Source organism: Aedes aegypti, chromosome 3, assembly GCF_002204515.2.
Source record: "Aedes aegypti strain LVP_AGWG chromosome 3, AaegL5.0 Primary Assembly, whole genome shotgun sequence".
NCBI lineage: Eukaryota > Metazoa > Arthropoda > Insecta > Diptera > Culicidae > Aedes > Aedes aegypti.
Genome location: NC_035109.1, coordinates 262,302,403 through 262,325,520, shown reverse-complemented (window position 1 = coordinate 262,325,520; position 23,118 = coordinate 262,302,403). Strand labels below are relative to the sequence as shown.

The following is a 23,118-nucleotide window of genomic DNA, read 5'->3' as shown; positions in this document are numbered from 1 at the left end:
CATCACTGGAATAAAATAAACTGTTGTCAAGCATATGATCTTCACACTTGAATTTTGAAAGCTCAAAAATTTGTGTTTAAATAGTGCTCAAATAGCGAAAAGTTCCTCCAGTTATTTCTCCAGCTCCTTCTTCTTTTTATTTTTTTTTTCGAATAAAAAATCTATATTCCCTCTTGGAAATCTTCCAGGGATTGTCCAAGTATTTCTCTATGGGTTCATCCAGTTTTTTATTGCGAAAACTGTTCAGGAATTCTTCCAATAACACCATTTTTTGTGATTCTACTTGAAAACGCTTAACGAATTATTCAAGCCTTGTTTTTTTTTTCAAAAATTTGTCCAAATACTCTTTGAAGGACTCTACAAGGGTTGCATGCTTCCTAAATATTGCTCAAAATTTGTTCAAATTCAAGAGTAATGCATGAAAGAAAAAAATCGTTATTATTCTTACGAATAGAGTTAACTCATTCAGTTTGGGATTATTCTGTTCGTCCAAATGATTCAATGTTATATTTTCTCTGTCTCAATTTCTAAGCCAGCTTGAAATCGTTGACCATGTTGATCAAAACAATTTGTTTCGTTTAACACAAAAAAATGAATTTCAAACAATAACCATTGAATCGATTAAAAAAAATCGAATCGTTATTAATACTCGACTAGACATTCATCTTACGTTTTTTTATGTTACGTTCCAATTAAAGGTTACTTGAGAGTCTACTGCTAATTTCTAAAAGCGACTTTGCAATCATAGCTTTGTCAAATTTATTTTTTTCTGCGTTTTAGAATTCTTTATCTATATGGCTCTATATTCCTTAAGCTTAAGCTTTTATAGACGAATTTCACGTCAAATCGATCAATTACAGAACTCGACCATCTTCGATTTTCAGTAAATTGTGTACATGTTTTCGGTATGGGCATGAGCATGAGCATGATTGACCGCCCGTAGTTGCTACTCCGTTATTGCAAGAACAGCTGTACTTACACAGGGAACCAACAGACACTTACGCGGGATCAGTAGCATCCTCAATGTGTAAGTACGGGTGCTCTCATTATTATAATAAACAATACCGGCGCCGGCTGCGTCCGAATGCAGGTCAATTTGGGATTGGGAGGGAAATGTTGACGTGTTACTTGCTTTACAGAAGCCGAGGAGTCCTTCCACAAGAAAACACTGGGAGTTTGGATATGGGAAAGGATTCGTTTTGGTAAACGATAAAGATATAATTTCAAATGAATACGTGAACATATACACGGATGATCGATTCCGATAGTGCGGTTTCTATGCGAACTGGACACGATCTGAATTCCGTCACTCGCCCTTAAAGGATCATGCAACAGATTCAACGGATCAAGCACAACTGACACGTTTTGTTTGCTTTTTTTCACCGACGCACTTTGTTTTTTCTTCCGCGAAACGCGAATCGGACACAATTGATCCGGATTCCGTCACTCACCCACAAAGGAGCATGCAACAGATTCAACGGATCAAGCACTACTCTGTGTGCATGTTTTCGGTATGGTAGAATAAGTTTTTCCCATAGATAAATCGATCGTTTTATTTCAAGAATTACTTTTGAAAATAGCCTATGAGTTGTGGCACTTTTTTTTAAATTCTAGTACCGATTTTTTTGATTTAAGAGAAAAATATTATATTGAGACGTTTAAGTAAACCGTTTAGGCTACAAGAAAAAAATATACACTTAACAAAATTTATATAAACTTAAATTTTAAATCACAAAAGAAAAACATTCCTAATATGTTGAAATTTTCACCATGGAATTTTGATAGGATAAACAAACTTTCATGATGAAGAATTTTGTATAAAAAAGTTTTTCTAAGATCCACTTTAGAACGATTTTCAAATCCCTTATATTTTTATTTTTTTTTTTGTTGAAATTAATACTTTTTGATGACATAATAATCAACTTGAAATTATTCTAAACCATAATGATTATCACGTTCACTTCTATAGAAACAGCCATTTTCGAGTTATTTCCAGTTTAAAACAAAAATGAGTTATTAACATAATAAAATAAGCCATTTCCATTTGTTTTTCGCGATCCTACATAATGAAAAATAGGTTTTGAAGAGTATACTGCTGTGTACTGACTTATTTTTCTTGATAAAAAGTCGCAAGTAACTAATGAAAATAGTTTATTTCATCATTTGTTTGGTATTTTTTAGCATTATACATGAAATAACTCGAGAAATGCCACTTCTAGGGAAGTGATCGTAATAATCATTATGGTTTAGAATGATTTCAAGATGCTCATGGTACCATCAAAAAGTATTCATTGAAAAAAAAATCAAAATTTCGAACATCAACCCAAAATTGTTCTTAGAAAAACTGAAGAACATCATGGAACTTTACCTCAAACATCTGTTTGCTTTCAAGATTCTATGGTGAAAATAAAAATGGGGTTGTTGTGTGTTTTAAAATTTAACTTGAGGTTTTGAATATTTCATGACAATATTTTTTTTCTTGTTGCTCAAACGGTTCACTACAACTACTCCAAAGAGCAAATTCGGAACTAGAGTTATTTTTAAAAAAATTTCATACAAACAATCTTAATGCTTAACACGCGGCAATAAATTAAAATTTATGAATTATACAGGCAGAAGTATATTCTTCTCCACAATTTGTCAACATAACTGCACCTGCCCGAATTGCAACTCATTACAGCCCTCTCGGTAGTCAGATACTTGGAAATACCGCACTTCAGTACTCATTTCCACAAAGTTAACAGCTTTTGAACAAGGATCAACGTCCCATATCGATAGCCAGGCACCCTACATCTATGTGCACTCCCTCTTATTCCGAACCACCCTTACCCCCTGGACCAAGCTGCACTTCTAGTGTTTCCACTTGACTGCTACTTCCGATACATTCGGTATTCGGTGTTCTAACCCGGCGTCAAACATCAAAACCGCATTTCGGAGGGATAAATTTATTCGAAAGATTTTCAAATTATGAAAAAATCATCAAATTATGAATCCCCCTGTTGCCCCACAGAATCACATCTCTCTGCCCCGAACCGACGAAAGCCGACGACGACGACGACCGCTCTCGGTGTAAATTTGGTTGTTTTATGCGTGTTCCTTATACAAGGACTCGCTGCGCTGCAGTAAGCCAGTCCCTTCATCATCCCTTCGGGTCCCTTTCGGGCACGGACAAACAGACATGATACACTCACATTTGTTTCCGTCGCACGCTTTAACTGTCATATTGAACATTACGTATACTTTGCATTTGAATTGAATGGTTGATTCTGCGTTCATAGTCCTCTCTCGTGGCGTAGCGGTAACGCGCCCTGTCTAGTTAATTGGGAGTCGTGAGTTCGTTTCTCACCGCGAAGACGTTTAACTTTTGACGTTGGATAACGTCTTACGGCAACATACTGGGGTACAATTTCGAAAAACGAAAAATCGCTCGCGTCACGAAAAGTGGTTAGATTTTGACTGTTAATAACTTACTAACGCCCGCATAGATTTTCAAGTTTCTTGCACCAATCGATTGGAAATCTTTCTACGAATCGACTCCAATAATGAAAACTATTGATTTTCGTTACTAAACTATTGATAAATGGGTAAATATCAAGGCATGTCTTATTTTTCAAAGAAAAGCATATTTTTCTTGCTGTTATAAGGTTTTGACATTTGAAGTTTACATGTACCGTAATTTCGGGTGAAATTGATCATTTTTCATTGTTTTTCTTGTGTGTTTTCAATAATGTTGAAAATGCCAAACAACTGAATGCAGGAAAACAAGCAGGATGGTCAGCCTCTTTGGCTCATGTGCCAAAATTTTCTAACAGATGTGTTTTTAGTGCTACAAATCATCCCTTAAATAAAAAATCGGGGAATCCCATTTCGGGGTGAAATTGATCACTTGTCAATGAAATTATTGTATTTTTTTGCAATGAGCTTTCTGAATCCGAATATGCTTGCTAAATTCTTAATAAAATATTTAAAGAAATAATAAATACCGTAAAACGGGGTATCTTTGAAAATGCGGGTAACTTTGATAGTGCGGGACCCACCACATACTAAACGACACATCATAATTTCTGTTAATCGGTTAAGCAAAACAAATGCAAAACTTAAGAATATTAGTATGACACTTTATGTAAGAGCTATTTTCATATGAATCAAGAGCATTTGAGGCTTTTTATACGGATATTAAAAATTTACACAATTTTAGCATTTTCAAAACGCTTACAAACAATCTGTTATACGATTACTATTTTATGTAGTTTTGAATAGTTGGCTGCTTATCTTTGACAGCCTAATTATCATAGAACTTGAATACGGTCTTAAATCTCTTAGCGAAAAGTATTTTTACGAACTGGGACCATTTTTGTAATCCAAGTCAGAAATTTCCATATAACGTTAAACGCCTAGAGGTATGCAATGCCCTACAAATGTTCGAAATTCATTCAATTTTGTTCGATTCATACTCCATTATCAAAGTTACCGTAAAACGGGGTAACTTTGATAGTTTTGACGTTGGATAACGTCTTACGGCAACATACTGGAGTACAATTTCGAAAAACGAAAAATCGCTCGCGTCACGAAAAGTGGTTAGATTTTGACTGTTAATAACTTACTAACGCCCGGATAGATTTTCAAGATTCTTGCACCAATCGATTGGAAATCTTTCTACGAATTGACTCCAATACTGAAAACTATTGATTTTTATGACTGAACTATTGAAAAGTTGGTAAATATCGAGGCATGTCTTATTTATCATAGAAAAGCACATTTTTCTTGCTGTTATACGGTTTTGACGTTTTGAAGTTAACATGTACCGTAAAACGGGGTAACTTTGATAGTTTTTTCGAAGAAAACTTCAATATTTATGCATGCTGTTTCAAAGAATTACAATTTATATTTTTAAAACAAGTACTGATATCCTAGCTATCAATTGCACTTGATAGATTGCCAAAAGATTTATTCTGAATTGATGTACAATTTTTCATATAATCGAAAGTCGGTTTTCTGTTTTGGGGTAACTTTGATAATGGAGTATAAATCGAACAAGATTGAATGAATTACGGAACATTTATAGGGCGTTGCATACCTCTAGGCGTTTAACGCTGTATGGAAATTTCTGACTTAGATTACAAAAATGGTCCCAGTTTGTAAAAATGGTTTTCGCAAAGAGATTTGAGACCGAATTCATGTTCTACTATAACTAGGCTATCATGAGTAAGTGACATACTCATTATGACTTTATCAAATAGTGGTCGTAGAACAGATTGTTTGTAAGCGTTGCAAAAATGCTAAAATCTAGTAAATTTTCAATATTTGCATAAAAATCCTCAAATGCATTTGATTCCAAAGAAAATAGCTTTGACATGAAGTGTCATATTAATACTCTTCACTTTTGCATTCGTTTTTCTTAACTAATTGACAGAAACTTCGTTATTTCGTTTACTTTGTTGGGGGTCTGGCACTATCAAAGTTACCCCGTTTTACGGTACCGTAATTTCGGGTGAAATTGATCATTTTCACGGTTTTTCGGGTCTGCTTTCTTGTATATTATCGATACCATACAACTAAATGCAGGAAAACAAGTACGACGATGATCCTTATTGGCTTATGTACCTAAAACAAAATCATCTCTTAAATAACAAATCAGGGGTTCCTATTTAGGGGTGAAATTGATCACTTGTGAATGTGATTATTATTAGTTTTGAAATCAACTATACAAACTTAATTTGAGTCTCCTGAATCCGAATATGCCTACCAAATTTTAAACAAGACAATATATTTGGAAATAATCAATAATTAAATTTCAAGAATACAGCTGTTAACGCCTAAATGTAGGCAATTCCCAAAGGTTTTTCCTATCATTCAACTGAAATTCAATTATTTCAACAAAACGAGAAAATTGATGAGAATTTTGGTAGTAAAATCTGCTTTGGGGATATATTTTAAGCATCATTACAAACACCATGTCCACATGCTTGTTTATAACTAGAAGTTTATGAATGCCCTTAACAACATACAAAACATGATTCTGGAATTTTGCATTATTCATTGCATTGCATTATTCACACCATTCTTTGACGCAAATAACTTCACTACACACAGTATTTATACAAACAACGTTCATTTACTACAGATTGCATCAATTTTGGTTCACATGAGTTAGGCAACTTGCTTCCTGAAGGACCATGACCGTCGAGCTCTGGAATCGCAAATTTGCCTCTACATTTCCCGGATACCACGACAAAGCAGAAGTTCTTTATGGTGCGGTACTTCTTCGAGTATCAAAACGAGTTCATGCCAATCATCGTGACTGGCAACTTTAAAATCGATTTGAGTAAAGAGGAGAACATGGAGCTCGCGGACTTCATGGAGAAGTACTTCAACCTCAAATTGGCTTCGGAACCCACTAAAGCAACCAATCTAAAGCACTAACTAAAGCAACGATCATGCGTGGACCTAACGTTCGACCAGAATATTTGTTCGAGAACCAAGAGATACCGGTCATACTTCTTCTCCCATCGACCGATTTTATCGGTGTTGAAGTGTTAACCGAACCAACCAAATAATAACACACAATTTCCATAATAGGTCAGAATTGACATGCAACAAATAGTATGAAAATTGATTTGATTTTCATCAGTAGAAATCTTTCATGAGTTCGTGACGGTCTCAAGCCATGAAATAGAAGAAGCTAACGTTATCCAACGTCAACTTGGCGGTTGTATCTCGGAAACAACCTCTTACTCTTTCACAAATTTCAATTTGTTCATTTAATTCGATTGAAATGTGTATGTAATGTTTTTTTTTTCGGTAGTTCTTCGTAGCGTCACGTCTGTTTGCCTGTGCTTTGGGTTTCCCAGTCTGCAAACGAGAAAACAAAATCCCACTCCTTTTGTTTCATTATGGAGCGTAATGATGCTTGAGGGAAAACAACTCCGCAGCCGAGCCCTTGTTTCCAACAGTTTTTTTTTTGTTTCTTTGTTGGATATTTTTTTCCGCTGCCGATACTAGGAGCCAAAGTTGACTTGAAATTTTGCGTCGCCGAATGCGAAGGGGAGCCCAAAAACTTCGAACGCAAATAATAAATTTCGCTTCACGCTACGAATTACGTGACATTTCAGTTTTCCGTTTTGGCCAAGACCACAATCTGCCGGAATCTGCTTCTGCGATGGTCAACCGAAGCCCCGAACCGAAACCGAGGAGGGTAGAAAAACTTTCGTCCTCGCTGTACAGCAAGGAGCCAAATTGGGAAGATCGATAAGTCAAAGTTGGCCGAAGCTACAAATTATAAAGTAAAATTGTTTTTCGACACAAAACATTTTGTCCAGTCACTGAACTATTTTTCGGACACGAGTGTGGTCGGAATCCGGTGCGAGTGTGGTTCTGATTTCGGTGAGGGACGATGATTTGAATTACAGATCTCCGAGTCCGATAAAAATAGACCGCACCAATCGGATCAAGGTGCGAGTTCTGTCCGGCCAAGATGTGGAAATCGATTCCGTCATCCTTAGATAACGGTTTTCAAATCGAATCCTTGCCTTCACGATTCTCTACTGGTGGTTGTGTCATCGTCTGATACGCATAAAGACGTATCGCACCCAAGGAGGGACCCGAAGAATCGACCAATGGGAACGAGAGGAGCACGGGGTGAAACTGATTGGCGCAAAATGGCTTGATTCGGTTTTTTTTTTCGCTGCGTTGTTGTTCGTCTTGATGGGACACGGTAGACAATTGCCTTGCCTACCTTTTCGATGCTTTGGTGCGGATCAACGAGCCAGACAGAGGGAAGGGTCCCGGTTTTGGGTGTTGTTTGCCCAATCGTAAGACGAAAGGCAAAATGTTCTACGCTTCCTGTGAAGAAAAGGGGTCCGTGGAAAGTGATGTTGTGTCACACATACGCAGACAAGCAGAAGGCAACTGAACATGGGATATTGGTCGACAAGTTGAGACGGATTTGTTTCAAGGTGAATTTTTACTCAGAATCTAATTTGGAATTCGGTTGGAATCCCATTTGTGATTCGATATTTGCGACTCTGTCAGAATCTGTCCCACTCTAAATTCGATCAGAAATCCATTCGGAATTTGGATACAATCCCATCCGAAATTCAGTCAGAATCCCATCCAGAATTCTGCCAGAATCCCAGTCGGAATTCGGTCAGAATCCCATTCAGGATTTAGTCAGAATCTGATTTGATATTTGGTCAGAATCCCATCCGAAATTCGGTCAGAATCCCATCCGAGATTCAGTCAGAATCCCATCCAGGATTCGGTCAGAATTCCTTCCAGAATTCGGACAGAATCCTAGTCGGGATTCGGTCAGAATCACACCCGGAATCCGGTCAGAATCCCATTCAGGATTTAGTCAAAATCTAATTTGGGATTCGGTCAGAATCCCATCCGAAATTCGGTCAGAATCCCATCGGAAATTCAGTCAGAATCCCATCCGAGATTCAGTCAGAATCCCATCCAGGATTCGGTCAGAATTCCTTCCAGAATTCGGACAGAATCCTAGTCGGGATTCGGTCAGAATCACACCCGGAATTCGGTCAGAATCCCATTCAGGATTTAGTCAGAATCTAATTTGGGATTCGGTCAGAATCCCATCCGAAATTCGATCAGAATCCCATCCGAGATTCAATCGGAATCCCATCCGGGATTTGGTCAGAATCCCTACCAGAATTCGGACAGAATCCCATCCGGTATTCGGTCCGAGTCCCATGTGGGATTCGGTCAGAATCCCATGAGGCATTCGGTCAGAATTCTATTCGGGATTCGGTCAGAACCACATTCGGGATTCGGTCAGAATGCCATTTTAAATTCGGTCAGAATCCCATTGAAATTCGGTCAGAATCTCATTCTGGATTCGGTAAGAATCCCATTCGGGATTTGTTCAGATTCCCATTCGGGATTCGGTCAGAATCCCACACGGGATTCGATCAGAATCCCATTCGGAATCCGGTCAGAGCCCCATTCAGGAGTCGGTCAGAATCGCTTTCGTGATTCGGTCAGAATCCTTTTCGGGTCAGAACCCCATTCGGGATTCGGTCAGAATCCCATGAGGCATTCGGTCAGAATCCTATTCGGGATTTGGTCAGAACCACATTCGGGATTTGGTCAGAATGCCATTCGAAATTCGGTCAGAATCCCATTGAAATTCGGTCAGAATCTCATTCTGGATTCGGTAAGAATCCCATTCGGGATTTGTTCAGATTCCCATTCGGGATTCGGTCAGATTCCCACACGGGACTCGATCAGAGTCCCATTCGGAATTCGGTCAGAACCCCATTCAGGAGTCGGTCAGAATCGCTTTCATGATTCGGTCAGAATCCTATTCGGGTCAGAACCCCATTCGGGATTCGGTCAGAATCCCATTCGAATTTCAGTCAGAATCCCATCCGGGATTCGGTCACATTCTTATTCAGGATTCGGTCAGATTCCTATTCGGCATTCGACCAGAATCCCATTCGGGATTTCCGTCAGATCCTCATTCGGGATTTTCGTCAGAATCCCATTCGGGATTTCCGTCAGAATCCCATTTGTTATTCGGTCAAAATCCCATTCGGGACTCGGTCAAAATTTCTTCCGGGATTTGGCCAGAATCCCTATCGGGTTTCGGTTAGAATCCCATTCGAGATTCGGTCGGAATCCCATTGTATATGTGTTCAGAATCTCATTCGGGATAATGGGTGGTGCAGTGTATTCTGAACCCTCTCTTTTTTGATGTCTTTCAATCGATACCGATAGACTATATGGTCCAGAAAGCAGTTTTAAGCGGGAAGACGCATTTTGAGCTCTAGAATGAAACATTAGACGAAAACAGCCTTCAACAAAGTGGTTTATGTCATGGCCATTTGTTAGGTAGTATTGAAAATTAGGGCGGTCCACATTTTCATCGAAATGATATAACTAACTTTCTTATTCATAGAAACTGTAGTATACAAACTTCTGCAAAGTTGTAAACCATACAGTTCCAAGCAACTTTGCCAAGAAGAGGTGATTAATTTGAACGATGTATAGCTTCTTTCCTACGGTGACATAGGGTGGTACAGACAAAAATGGTTCTCTGGTTACAGCGTTTCTAATTCTGACATCTCATCAAAGTAGTTAATTGAACACTTTTAAAGCTAAAGAAAATGCGTTATTTGCTAAGTTAAACCCTAGCAAAGTCGGATAACTGGATGATATCAAAATGAAAACAACTTTTATTATCGCTGTTATCGTTTAGATATTATGTTATCAATGATAACCGAATCATAACAAAATTTGTTATCTTTGAATCCGTGACAGACATTTTTTTAATAAGTTGATAACAAAATATGTTATCACTCATCTTTCCTATAATATTTTTATAAAGCGTGTGTTGCTAAACAAAGTTGGCTTTTCGTCATACAGCATTTTGTAAAATTATTTGGAGCGTTAGTTTAATCCAAAACACTCATCGTTCAAAATTCAAAAATAAATATGATGATGCAAATCTAGTTATTAACTTGAACTCAATGATAACTAATAATTTACTATTACTTTGTTATTCGACGAACAAATTTGAGCTCTCATTATTGTTATGTTGGCTGTTAATTCAGCCAAAGTGATAAAAAATCAATCATCAGGTTTTCCTCCACAAAAATGCCTATTTTCAGTGAATATTTCCGATTGGGGCAAACTTAAAAATATCTTTTGATGGCATTTGAAAGACGACATGAAATTGTATGTTCTATAAAAAAAATACACATGTGTTTTTTCCTGAATCTAAAAAATGCCTTAAAAACAAGTTATTTTTATTAGAAACCCTTCAATAACTTTTGAACTAAAATAGATATCAACAATCTTTTATTCATAAAAATTTGCGTTTTGTTAATTTTTAAAAGTCGTTCGTAGTCTACGGCGAGAAGTTAATCTGAGAAAAACAAGACATAAAAACATGTTCTTCTTGAATTATCCTGCATTGATTGGGTAGTAATGCTCTACACAGGTCAAATTTTGAGCTACAAAGAGCTTCTTTTTTGGCAAAATTGATTAAAATATGACGTTTTTCAAATTTGTCTGAGAGTATATATCATTAATTTTGCTTATTAAAAAGTTGAATACATTATTTTTTGTGATATTGTGGACCACTCTTGTTTTAGATTACACTGAGCACAGTTTTTGTCCTTAATACTAATGCTCTAAATGCAGTAAAAGCACACACCATAAAAAAAATTGTAAAAGTTTTGTTGCAATACTTTTTTAATTCAAATTTGTAGGCGAGAAATTTGAATTAAAAAAGTATTGCAACAAAACTTTTACAATTTTATTTATGGTGTGTGCTTTTACTGCATTTAGAGCATTAGTATTAAGGACAAAACCTTAGTATTGGCCTAAAAACTACTTTTCAACTTAAGATACTGCAAAAAAATAGTTGATTTCTATATTTTAATTCAAAATTTATTAAATCTTTTCTGATAATCTGATAAATTAACGATAAATTAATTTTTCGCATGAGAATGAATTATATAACGGCCCCTTCGAAAGTACATACATGAACTTGTGCACTTAAAAGGAGGGCACGTCCACGTTCGCAACCATGGGTAGGATAAACGTTGGCAAATATATTGTAAGCAGTGAAGCTAAGAAAAAATTTTACCTTATGAAATCTTTGGTTAGAAATTGAAATTCATCTTATTTGAGGGGCCTAAAGGCAAACATCAGTAAGGGACATTTTGGTCTGATTTGAGTTGAGAATACAAAAAAAATCTACTGTTTCCAAGCATTCCAACAATACTTTCAGGTGAATTTTCAGAGCAACAGAAGGCATCATAATTCTTAGAATAAAAAATCTAAAAAAACTCAAAGTAGATTTTTTTCAAAATTAGGTTTTTGTGTAATTTTTCTTCTAACTTCCTCATTTTCATGCCAGTCGCTACTACAAGACTCAGCTTTTCCAGGGTGTCTACTTATTTACAGAATTGAACTTCCCTGATATATTCATTCCTTCCTATTTTGAATTTGATTCCTCATTTGAACAGACATTTCTCTTATAATATTTCTAAGACTTTTTTTTTTTTGAATTCCTCGTGGCATTACGACAAGTTTAACTGTTCGTTTTTCTATAGTTTTTATCACATATTACTCCGAGAATCTCGAGGGTTTTTTTTGCATTTATTTTTCACGACTTTACTAAGTAATCCTGTCTATGAGAAGCCACATAAATTGCTACGGATATTTTATCAGGAATCCATCTTAAGATCGTTTCAGACATTTTTCAAGAAAGTCTCAAGGATTGATGAGTTAAATAATAAAACTCGTTTTTAACAGAAAAGACTGCGTTGCCGATATTTCATCAATCATTGAAAATACAGTCGAACTCTCAGCAGAAAATCTCAAGTTTTCCAGAAATGTGCATTGATTTTCCTAGGTTTTCCTCAAATATACCTGTTCTTTAAGAACTAAAAATTCCTTTAGTAAATATTTCAAATTTGTTTGAAAAATTTCTCAATGGTATCTTCAAAAAATTGTTACAGTAACTCATTCGGGGATGTCTCCAAAGAAATTTTATAAAAATCCCTGAGAAATTTCAAATAAAAATCATGGATAACCTCTGATGAAGCTTGTGCGAGTTCTACTCCTGGATTCTCGATGGAATTCTCCCTAGGAGTTTCTCGATAAATTGCTAAGATTAGGCCAATACGAATTTTATTTTGATTTTTTGTCTCCCCTTTCAAAGTTTTCGGGCCCAATTTGGTATTCAGAGGGGGTTGCTGAAAAAAGCATTTATCAAAATTTAAAGGTTTACACAAAATTTCTTAACAAATCCGATGAGTTTGGATGTTTTTTTCGATTTTAATGCTTTTTTTATTAACCACCCTTTCAACCGTCCGAATGACGATGGGTCAAAAATTCTTTAAAATATTTGTATCGGCCTTACTGACAAAAAAAAAACATTATATTGAAGAATTCTTTTGAAGAAAATCGAACAGAATCCCTTTAAAAAATTCAATGAGTGATCGGAGTAATAACTGTAATAATAACCTGGTGTAGAATTTTGAAAATTAAAAAAAATCCATGGACATTTGAAAAGTTTATTTGATTTTTTTTTTTGCAGTTTAACCGCAGCAATAATATTTTGAATCTGGAATACACTAAGAAATCTATATGAAAATTACTGAAGTTAGTAGCGTTGGAGTGCTCTGGTTTTCCAACGAGAATTCAGATAAAGGACAGGTAAATTTAGACCAAAAACGATAAATAAATTTTTCCAGAAGATTTTCAAAAAACTTTTTCTTATTTCTGAAAGAAAGATAAATCATCATTGATATACAAACAATTAGCTATTTTGTGTTAGTTCAAGAAACAGTCAGTGCTGGAAGATGACCATCCCAAATGTAAGCAAATATTCACTTCTCTACTAGCGGTAATAGCTGAATAGGTTACCGAATTCCGTGAAAATTTGCTGTTTTGTGATTTATCCGAGATAAGGATACACGTGTTTTTGGGTGTCCATTTCCAAAATAGGGTGGTCGCGACTTCGCAAAATTTTTATTTATTTTTAAGTTCATAACTTCAATTGACCGATTTTCATATTTTTTTCTCAAATGTTAAATTGGCAAAGGAAGCTATCATTGCCATTCATTTTTCGTGTGGCAGGTACGATTATACTCTAGCCCAGAGAAGTCAAGGAAATTTCCATTACGAAAAGATCCATTACGACCGGGAATCGAACCCAGGCACCTTAAGCATGGCTTTGCTTTGTAGCCATATTCTCTAACCACTCGGCTAAGGTAGCTGCTGGGAAGTTACTTTCATTTGTCTTGAAGCTACTACGATGTTAATATTGAATATCTATTGAAATTGCTACACATGAAATTATCAAGCATTTTTTGAGTTTTATTTGCGTCATTATGAATGAATTTCATTGATTCGAGTTATGTTTTGGTTAGACTGTTTTTGTACAATGCATTGCTTCTTAAACATTCTCTCCAGTGATTATGGCTAGTCATCATAATTCTGACACCTCAACGGATTTATGTTTACCTGGGATTGTGATGAAATCTATGCTTGTTGCTGAAAAATTATCCATTATGTCTTTGAACGTTCAAAGTCTATGCGCTAGGGATATGACCAAGTTTGATGAACTGCGCCAAATTATGAGTGTATCCAACGTAGATGTTGAATGCGTGAACGAAACATGGTTGAATGACAGAACTGGTATGAGAACTATTAATATCGATGGATACAACATGATAAGGAATGATCGTTGTGGGAAAATTGGTGGTGGCTTAATAATATACTTGAAAAAGTGGTTGAAATACAAAACTATTGAAGCGTCGCAAGTTTTGATTGGAAACCATACCATCGAGTTTATTTTTTGTGAAGTTTTGTTCAACGGTAGTAAGTTATTAATTGGTAATTTTTATAACCATCCAGATTTGGAATGTTCCGATTTAATCAGCCATAAACTAACTGAATTTGGGATACTGTATGATGAAATTATACTGATGGGAGATTTTAACACCAATATTTTGAAACAGTGTGGAAAAACCGATCGGTTTTTGGATACTTTAAACGCGTTTGGTCTTCGGAATGTCGGTCAAGAACCAACTTTTTTGCATTCTCATGGAGCCTCACAGCTTGATTTAATTATCAGTAATAACCCAGATAAAATCCTTAAATTTGGACAAATTAGCGTCCCTCTTATCTCCCATCATGATCTCATCTTTGCCTCTGTTGATTTTAACACAACTTCTGAAACAAATGAGTTCTACTATCGTGATTATAAAAATATCAATCCAAACATTGTGATTGCTGAATTCCATGATCTTAATTGGAATATTTTTTATTCGAATACAGATCCCATTACATTAATAAACATATTAAATCAGTACATTAAATCTTTGCACGACAAATGTGTTCCATTGAGACGTGTTAAAAATTCTGTTGCTAGGCACAATCCATGGTTCAATGCAGAAGTTCAAAGAGCAATGATTGATCGGGATCGACAATACAAGAAATGGAAGCGTACAAACGTTGAAGATGATTTTAAGCTATTCAAAAAACTAAAAAATGCTGCAAACACATTGATTTTAAGAGCTAAACGTAATTATTTTAAAAGTCAGTTAGATGTAAAAATGCCTTCGAAACAACTTTGGTTAAAACTACGTGAGCTAGGTTTCTCCACTCGTCCTTCCAGTGCTGAAATTGACTTCAGTGCAGATGAAATCAACAAGTCGTTTCATCAACACTTTTCTTCACCCTCTGAAGATATAGCTGGAGGTCACAATGTTGCACAAAATGGTTTTACATTTCAGAACATCAATGACTACGACACAATTAATGCAATTTTTGAAGTAAATTCCAACGCTGTCGGGCTCGATGAACTACCTATAAGATTCATCAAATTCATTTTACCATTGCTCCTTCAGCCAATAACTTTCCTTTTCAACTGCATAATCAACTCATCAGTTTATCCCGATGCATGGAAACTTTCGAAAGTAATACCTATTAAGAAGAAGCATAATTGCAATACGCTTGAGAATCTGCGGCCGATAAGTATTCTTAGCGCACTGTCCAAGGCTTTCGAACGAATTTTAAAAAAGCAAATTTGTGCTTATGTTCACGATAACAAATTACTTTCCGATTATCAATCGGGGTATCGTCCAGGTCACAGTACCAAAACTGCAATGATAAAGATCTGCGATGACATTGGTATCGTCTTGGATAAAGGAAATAAAGTCATTATGATATTACTGGATTTCTCAAAGGCCTTCGATTCCATATCACATTCAATAGTGTGTAATAAGCTTGCAGAACAATTTTTATTTTGTAGGCAATCTGTGCAATTGATACAATCATATTTGCAGAATCGTAAGCAGGCCGTTTTTTCTAATGGTATTTTATCAAGTTTTCTTAATGTCAGCTCGGGCGTTCCGCAAGGATCTGTTCTAGGTCCTATCTTGTTCAGTTTATACATAAATGATCTCCCATCTGTTATTAAATATTGTTCTATACATTTATTCGCTGATGATGTTCAGTTGTATTTTGATTGTAAAAAATATGATGCAGAGACTATTGCATGTTTCATTAATGAAGATCTTGAATCTATCAGGAAATGGTCTGAACTGAACTCTCTCAAACTGAATGCTCGAAAAACCAATGCTCTTTTAATAAATCGTGGAAATAGCTGTGAATGTCCAAAAATTCAAATAGGTTCTGACCCCGTTAGATTTGTTGATAGTGCAACCAGTTTAGGGTACACTGTTGAAACTTCTTTCAAATGGAACAAATACGTTCTAGGTCAGTGTGGTAAAATTTATGGTGTTTCACGATCTCTTTATTCAAAGGTTAATCTGTTCAGCTTCGATATGAAATTGAAATTGTTCAAAACTTTCATTTTACCATATTTTATATCTTGTGATTTTTTGTTCTTCAGTGTAACGTCTAGAACTCAAGAAAAACTTAGAGTAGCGCTTAATTCATGTGTTCGTTTTGTATATGGTTTAAAACGTCTGGACCATGTTTCTCACCTTCAACAAACACTGTTGGACAACTCCTTTTATGGTTTTTACAAGGCACGTATTAGTATCATAGTTCATAAGTTAATTCTTACCAAAAATCCTAGATATTTGCACACAAAATTGAGATCCTTAAGGTGAAGATAAATCGAAGCCAAAGCTCAATTTTTCAAGAGCACGGATCTGGAGAACCAAACACCCGTTTAAGCTGAAAACTTAATCGATTGGTCACTAGCTGGTGGTGACCAATCGATTAGGTTTTCAGCTCAAACGGATGTTTGGTTCTCCAGATCCGTGCTCTTGAAAATTTGAATTTTGGCTTCGATTCATCTTCACCTTAAGAAGTAATAGAAGCAGAAATTTTTCCATCCCAGTTCATTATACGTCACAATATTCAGGTACATTTTTCGTGAAGGGTGTCGGTTTATGGAATGCTCTGCCGAATTTCTTAAAGGAAATAAATTCAATTATAGTGTTTAAGAAGCAATGCAAAGTACACTTTAATTAGTTTTAGTATATTTTTTTTCTGTAATATGTAAAAGTAAAAGTGATTGTTACCATGACGCACTCCATAACTACTTTGTGGCAATTATAAGATTTATATCTTACGCTGCTTGTGAAAAATGCAATAAATAAATAAATAAATAAATAAATAAATAAGGTAGGCCCCGACTGTGCAAAATGATATATATACACATATAAAAATGATAAATTGGCAAAGGAAGCTCACCGACATCACTTCTCAACATTGCGTCATGTAGCGATAAGTCGCTTGCGAATGCTCCTAAGTGGGAGTCTGATCTTCTGTTTTGTAGAATTCTACAACAGGATATTCATTACGCCCTATTTTGCCTAAATAATGGTCACCAAATTAAACTTAAAGTAATTCTTGTGAAATGTAGGCGTATCTGAAACCTGGCTAATGATAGATAATTTTGAACCAAATAATACCAAAATCTGACTAATGGAATTAATAACTATTCGCCGAACCAAACGCTACAATTGTTTCCAGCACTCCAACAGCTATCGCTCGAATCCACCAAGCCAATCCTCAGCAGCGCTTCGCTTGATTACTGTGCATCATCGCCGGACAAAATTCCCCAAATTGATACAAAATTCATCATCGACCGCTTCGCTTTCTGCCAGCACTGTGATTAAATTTTAAACCAATCACCGGCCACGGTTGACCGATTCTTGGTCAGTTGGCAGTCAAACTCTCCAATTTATAACGGATTGTGTGTGTGTTTGTGGGGCTGTGGTGCACCGGTTCAGGTATCTTCGGCATGTACCAGTACGAGGTACCATCGAAAGCATGAGGGAAGGCCGGAATGTCCATATTTGGCAGGAACCGAGAAAGAGAAAGACCGAAGTGCGGAGCAATGCTGGCTGCAATAGGATTACACTTTCCCAAAATTCAATTATAACGATAGCTTCAATCGAATATTGCAGGTAAGAGCATCAGCAAAAAAAGCAGCATGACCAATGGTCGGGAGGTGAAAATAAAGTACCTCAGATTAACTTGAAAGTTTTCCCCCTCCTGCAGCACATCATCAACCGTAAAACAAAAAGCTTGATTTTCCCAGAAACGTCGAGTAAAAGGGCTGGCCAAAGACCACTCACTGAGCCATCCATCGCTCTGAATTGCATCACGTTGAACCTCAACCCCGTTACGCCATTGAAAACTGCGAGAGGATTCGAGAAATAAAATATGCATTGCACGGCAGCTGATGGTGGGCTGATTGGTGAAAAATTGATTGGGGCTCCCGGAAGCCTTACGGCAGGAACAACGGAACACAATAAAAGGGAAAAATCCGCTTTCGCACACACATACGGGAATCCATTTTTGTGAATGTTGAATGTGTAATTTATAGTGTGATTAAAAAAGTGCCGAATCACACCTTCGCAACAACCAGCGAATGGGGAGGGCACTGAGCGGCAAGAGTGCGGAAAATTAAGCCGATATCGGAACGACGCACGGAGGAGAAACTAGAACAAATTTGTGGTCATAATTTCAAATTGGAAACGTTAGTTGATCGATTTTACTTAGGTAAGCAGTAGAAACATTAGAAATATCTACCAAAAATGCAGACATTACCATTTACTTTGCACTTGCATTAAATGGTGTAATTGATGTGAAATTTACGTGAAAGTTATACGTCTTCTAGGTGAGAGTCGAACTCACAGCTCTCAATTTGCTAGACGGGCACGTTGTAAATTACGTCATGAGAAGACATATGAAAGCAGAAGGTACCCTGAATTAGATTTCCACTCAAACCTGAAGAGATCAAAAATGGCATGGAAAATGGACTTTCCCCAGTCCAAGAAATCTTTACGAAAAAGAGAACCGAATCTGCCATTCGTCAGAAAGGGCTCTCTCAAGAATATTATCTAGTTCACTTTTACATAAGTGATCTAAATAATATAAAAGCTTTAGAAAAATCAAAACTTATGTTCGATATCCGTGTGACATGAGATCATTTCCAGAAACCTGGAGGAAGTTTTTAGAACCCCACTCAATGCCGTCGGTACCAAAAGTGGAGTCCTGGAACACATTCCACATGAATGCCAGGTTTTTTTTGCGAAGGTTCTTCTCACTGTCCTGTGAAGAAAGATACCAAAAAGTTTGTATGCGCAAATTTCGGGGGCAACCATAAGTCTAACTTTCGAGATTGTTCTTCGCGCAAACGAATCGTTGAGACTCGTACCAGGCAGCTGAACGGCAACGTTTTTCGTAGTCGGAATTCCCCAGGCAGAATCTCCAACAATTCTCATTTTTTCAGTTAACGATTGCTTGCTAAATAATAATTTATCTGATGGGTATGAGATCCGGTAAATTATTTTCAGCACATACATAAGTAGATTTTTCCATCGGGTAAACGTTCGAATCATAGCAATTTGAAGTGAAATACCCGAGTTAACTATTATGCTAATGTTGTAGCAGGTCGTTTCAGTTCCTTGTTAAGAATATGATCTGATTTTTTTTTTTTGATTTCGGCCAAATACGATGTGCACTTTTCCACAGGATCAAAGTAGAATTCTTGCATTATTTGTAGTGCATTACATTTATTGTTTTTCGGTGCACCTGTCAAGTGTATCCGTTGTTTCATTCTGAGATCACCTCTTATCCCTCTGATCGATTTATTTTTTGAAGCAATGCATCCAATCAGGCCGGTAAAGCATTTTCCTTATTTCCTCCGTGAAATACGATCTACTCTGAGTGCTTTGTCGAATCATACCATCACTTTGGTTTGGGTCCGGTCGCATTGCTCGATTCCGGGCAATGAGAAAGCGGACACAGTCTCCAAGGTGGACGCCTGTAATGAAATTTTAGCAATAGCCCATCAGCCGTCCTTGTTCAGTTGGCTACCGAAATGGAATGAAGGTGATTCGGGCAGAACATTCCATTCTCCCGCAAATATCAAAGAAATCGTGGTTCAAAGGAATGAACATAAGTCGTGACTTTATCAAGATAATGTGTCGGCTGATGTCCAACCACTTCTCGTAAGGCTCGCATTTACATCGAATAGGGCTCGCAGATAGTTATCGATGTGGTTCTGGACCAGGTTACCAAGTCATCAACCATGTTGTCTGGTGCCGAATACGGAGTTGCCAGATCGAATCTATGTACATTCCTCAAGGCCCGAGGAAAACCAGAAAAATAAGATATTAGAGATGTGTTGTGTATCCTAGACTTTGACTAAATGTTCCTTGTTTACAAATTTTTGAATCCGGCTCCGTAATGCCTTAAAACGTTGAAGCCTGCTTAATAAATGTATATGTATAAAAAAGGGGCCCAGATAGCCGAAGCGGTAAACGCGCAGCTATTCAGCATGACCATGCTGAGGGTCGTGGGTTCGAATCCCGCTGGTCGAGGAACTTTTCGTAAAGGAAATTTTCTCGATTCCCAGGGCATAGAGTATCTTCGTACCTACCACACGATATACACATGCAAAAATGGTCAATCGGCAAAGAAAGCTCTCAGTTAATAACTGTGGAAGTGCTCATAAGAACACTAATCTGAGAAGCAGGCTTTGTCCCAGTTGGGACGTAACGCCACAAAGAAGAAGAAGTATAAAAAAAGTTCTTTTTTAGCAGGGGGTTTCAAACTTTTTAGCTTGTGGAGCTTTTTTCACAGTTAAATTCTTCTGAATTTTAATCGATAGAGGAATCTCAGTCTGATAGGGACAGGGAGCAACTCTGTGCTCAGATTTAAGCTAAAAATTTCTCGAATCTCAATAGGAAACCTCGTTACAATTTGCTAGAAAATCACATAATCTTACGAGAAATACTATCCTACTGTTCAAAAAAATGAAAATGGTGGTGAAAATGCTGGAAATTTTGCTAGTAATCCTCAAAAGTTAAACAGATATAGCTGAGATCCCTCTTAGACTTCTCAAAATTCTTATGGGAATTTCATACTATTCCGCTTATTATCAGAATCCCGCTAAGAGTCATTTGTAATCCGCATCTCTGAAAAAAACTAAAGATTCTCAATTATGATTATCTTTATTTATTTTTAAAGCGGCTTTTAGAAGATATTTCTGAGTTTTCCGCTTAATTTTTTTAAAATTCCGTTGGGAAACTTTTTTTCTCAAAATATCAGTGAAAATCGCAAAATGCCTTCTTCTTCTTCTTTCTGGTGTTACGTCCCCACTGGGACAGAGCCTGCTTCTCAGCTTAGTGTTCTTATGAGCACTTCCACAGTTATTAACTGAGAGCTTACTATGCCAATGGCCATTTTTGCATGCGTATATCGTGTGGCAGGTACGAAGATACTCTATGCCCTGGGAAGTCGAGAAAATTTCCAACCCGAAGAGATCCTCGACCGGTGGGATTTGAACCCACGTTCCTCAGCTTGGTCTTGCTGAATAGCTGCGCGTTTACCACTACGGCTATCTGGGCCCCAACATGCCACCGAAGTTAAAACCAGTATTTCGAAGTTAGAATCAATAAGAAAGTCAAGACATGCGGCTAAGAATTATCAGATCCAGCTGAGACACTGCTCAAGGCTACTTTGGTAATTCTCTATATACAAGACAACCTACAAGATGTCGTTATAGGAATCTCAGAGCCCATAAGGAGTTTTTCACAAAACCCTCAAGATTTGACTGTAAGTTAAGATCATGCTTGTAATCCCCATAATGCGTTTGAACACTTCAAATCCCGCAAGAAATTCCCAAGACCTCCTAAGATAGCTTGAAGATCTCATCAGAAGTTCCTCGAGGAATCCCATCATCTTTCTTAAATATTTTACCACAAATTTATTATAAGGATTTCATCACTACTCAATCATTGCTCAAGAGATTCCTTCTGGAATTGCTCAAAGGATTCTCCGTGGAATTCATCGAGGGATTCCTCCTTAAGGAACCAATCCTGGAAATTATCAATGGATTAGTCGATTTTTTTCAAGGAATATCTTGCGGAATATCTCCTGGGACTCTTGAGGATTTTCAGGAATTTTACCAGAAATCTCCTATGAGGATTTCACCAGAAATTTTTTATGAAGATTTCAGCAATTTGGGTGACTGCATCAAGAGTTCATCGTGGGATTCAAAACAGAAAGTTTCGTTGAAACAAATTCTTAAAGAAATACTGGAAGGAATTTATGGACAAACTTCTTTGGGAATCTCAGAAGAATTTCTGGTAGATTCTTGAAGTAATTCCTTCACAACTCTCAGGTCGAATGCCTTAGAGGGTCCCTTCAAGAATATGAGGAAGAATTTTTGAAAGAAATACTTGTGAAATTTATAAAAGAATTTACTGAAGATTCTTTAGAAGAATACCGGAGGATAACCTTAGAGAACCCTTTAAAAAAATGACAAGTGGGATCTGTTGAAGAATTCCAGGTTCTCGAGGAGTCCCTGAAGGCTTCCTAGAGGAATTCTTGGAAGTTTTCTGGGTAGAATCCCTGGAAGAACTCCTTGATAAATTCTGATTATAATCATAACAAGAGTTCCTGGAGTAAATCTCTGCATTCCTGTAGGAATTTTTGAAGAAATTTCTAAATAAAATCGGTGAAGGATTTTCTGGAGGAACTACTAGGGAAATCAGCAAGGGGATAAATTCCTGGTGGAAATGTTTGGTTTTTGATGGAATTCCTGTATTAACTTCACGGAAGGGATTTCTTGAGTAACCATTTTGAGAATTTCTAGAGTAATTCCTGATCCTGATAGAATCTGTTTAGAATTTCCTGATGTTTTACTGGAGAAATTCTTAAATGAATCTTTGGAGGATTTTTCAATGGAATTCTTCAATGAATCATTGAATGAATCTCTGAAGAAATCCCTCGAGATATTTTTGTATAAATTCCTGAAGGAATCTGTAGAAAATCCACTTGCAAGAATAACTGAAAAAAATCCTGGAGGAAGTTCTGAAACAACTTCTAGTTGATTTGAAGGGAAGGAAGGAAGCCCTAAAAAGGTTCTGATGAAATTCTTGGAGGAATTTCTAGTGATGAATTTCTTGAGGAATACATTGCGAAGTATCTGAAATAATTCGCGATGTGACTTCTGGGTAATGCGTGACGGAATCCGTGGAACTAACTTCTAGAGAAATTTCTGAAGGAATCTTTGAAGAAATTGTAATAGCAATCTCTGGAGGAGTTCTTGGAGGGCAGCCTTTCCCGAAGAATTACTGAAGAAAT

General features: G+C 36.7%; 2 long non-coding RNA genes across 2 annotated transcripts in view; both read right to left on the bottom strand.

The window, feature by feature from the left end:
• The window catches only part of LOC110679507, a 259,908-nt gene that overhangs the window by 169,910 nt on the left and 66,880 nt on the right, over positions 1 to 23,118 (bottom strand). The gene's annotated exons all lie outside the window — the stretch shown is intronic.
• On the bottom strand, positions 16,547 to 16,857 carry LOC110679508. Its single transcript, XR_002502540.1, has 2 exons — positions 16,812 to 16,857; positions 16,547 to 16,606 (listed from the first exon to the last, which is right to left on the bottom strand). It is a non-coding gene; the product is annotated as an uncharacterized LOC110679508 (long non-coding RNA).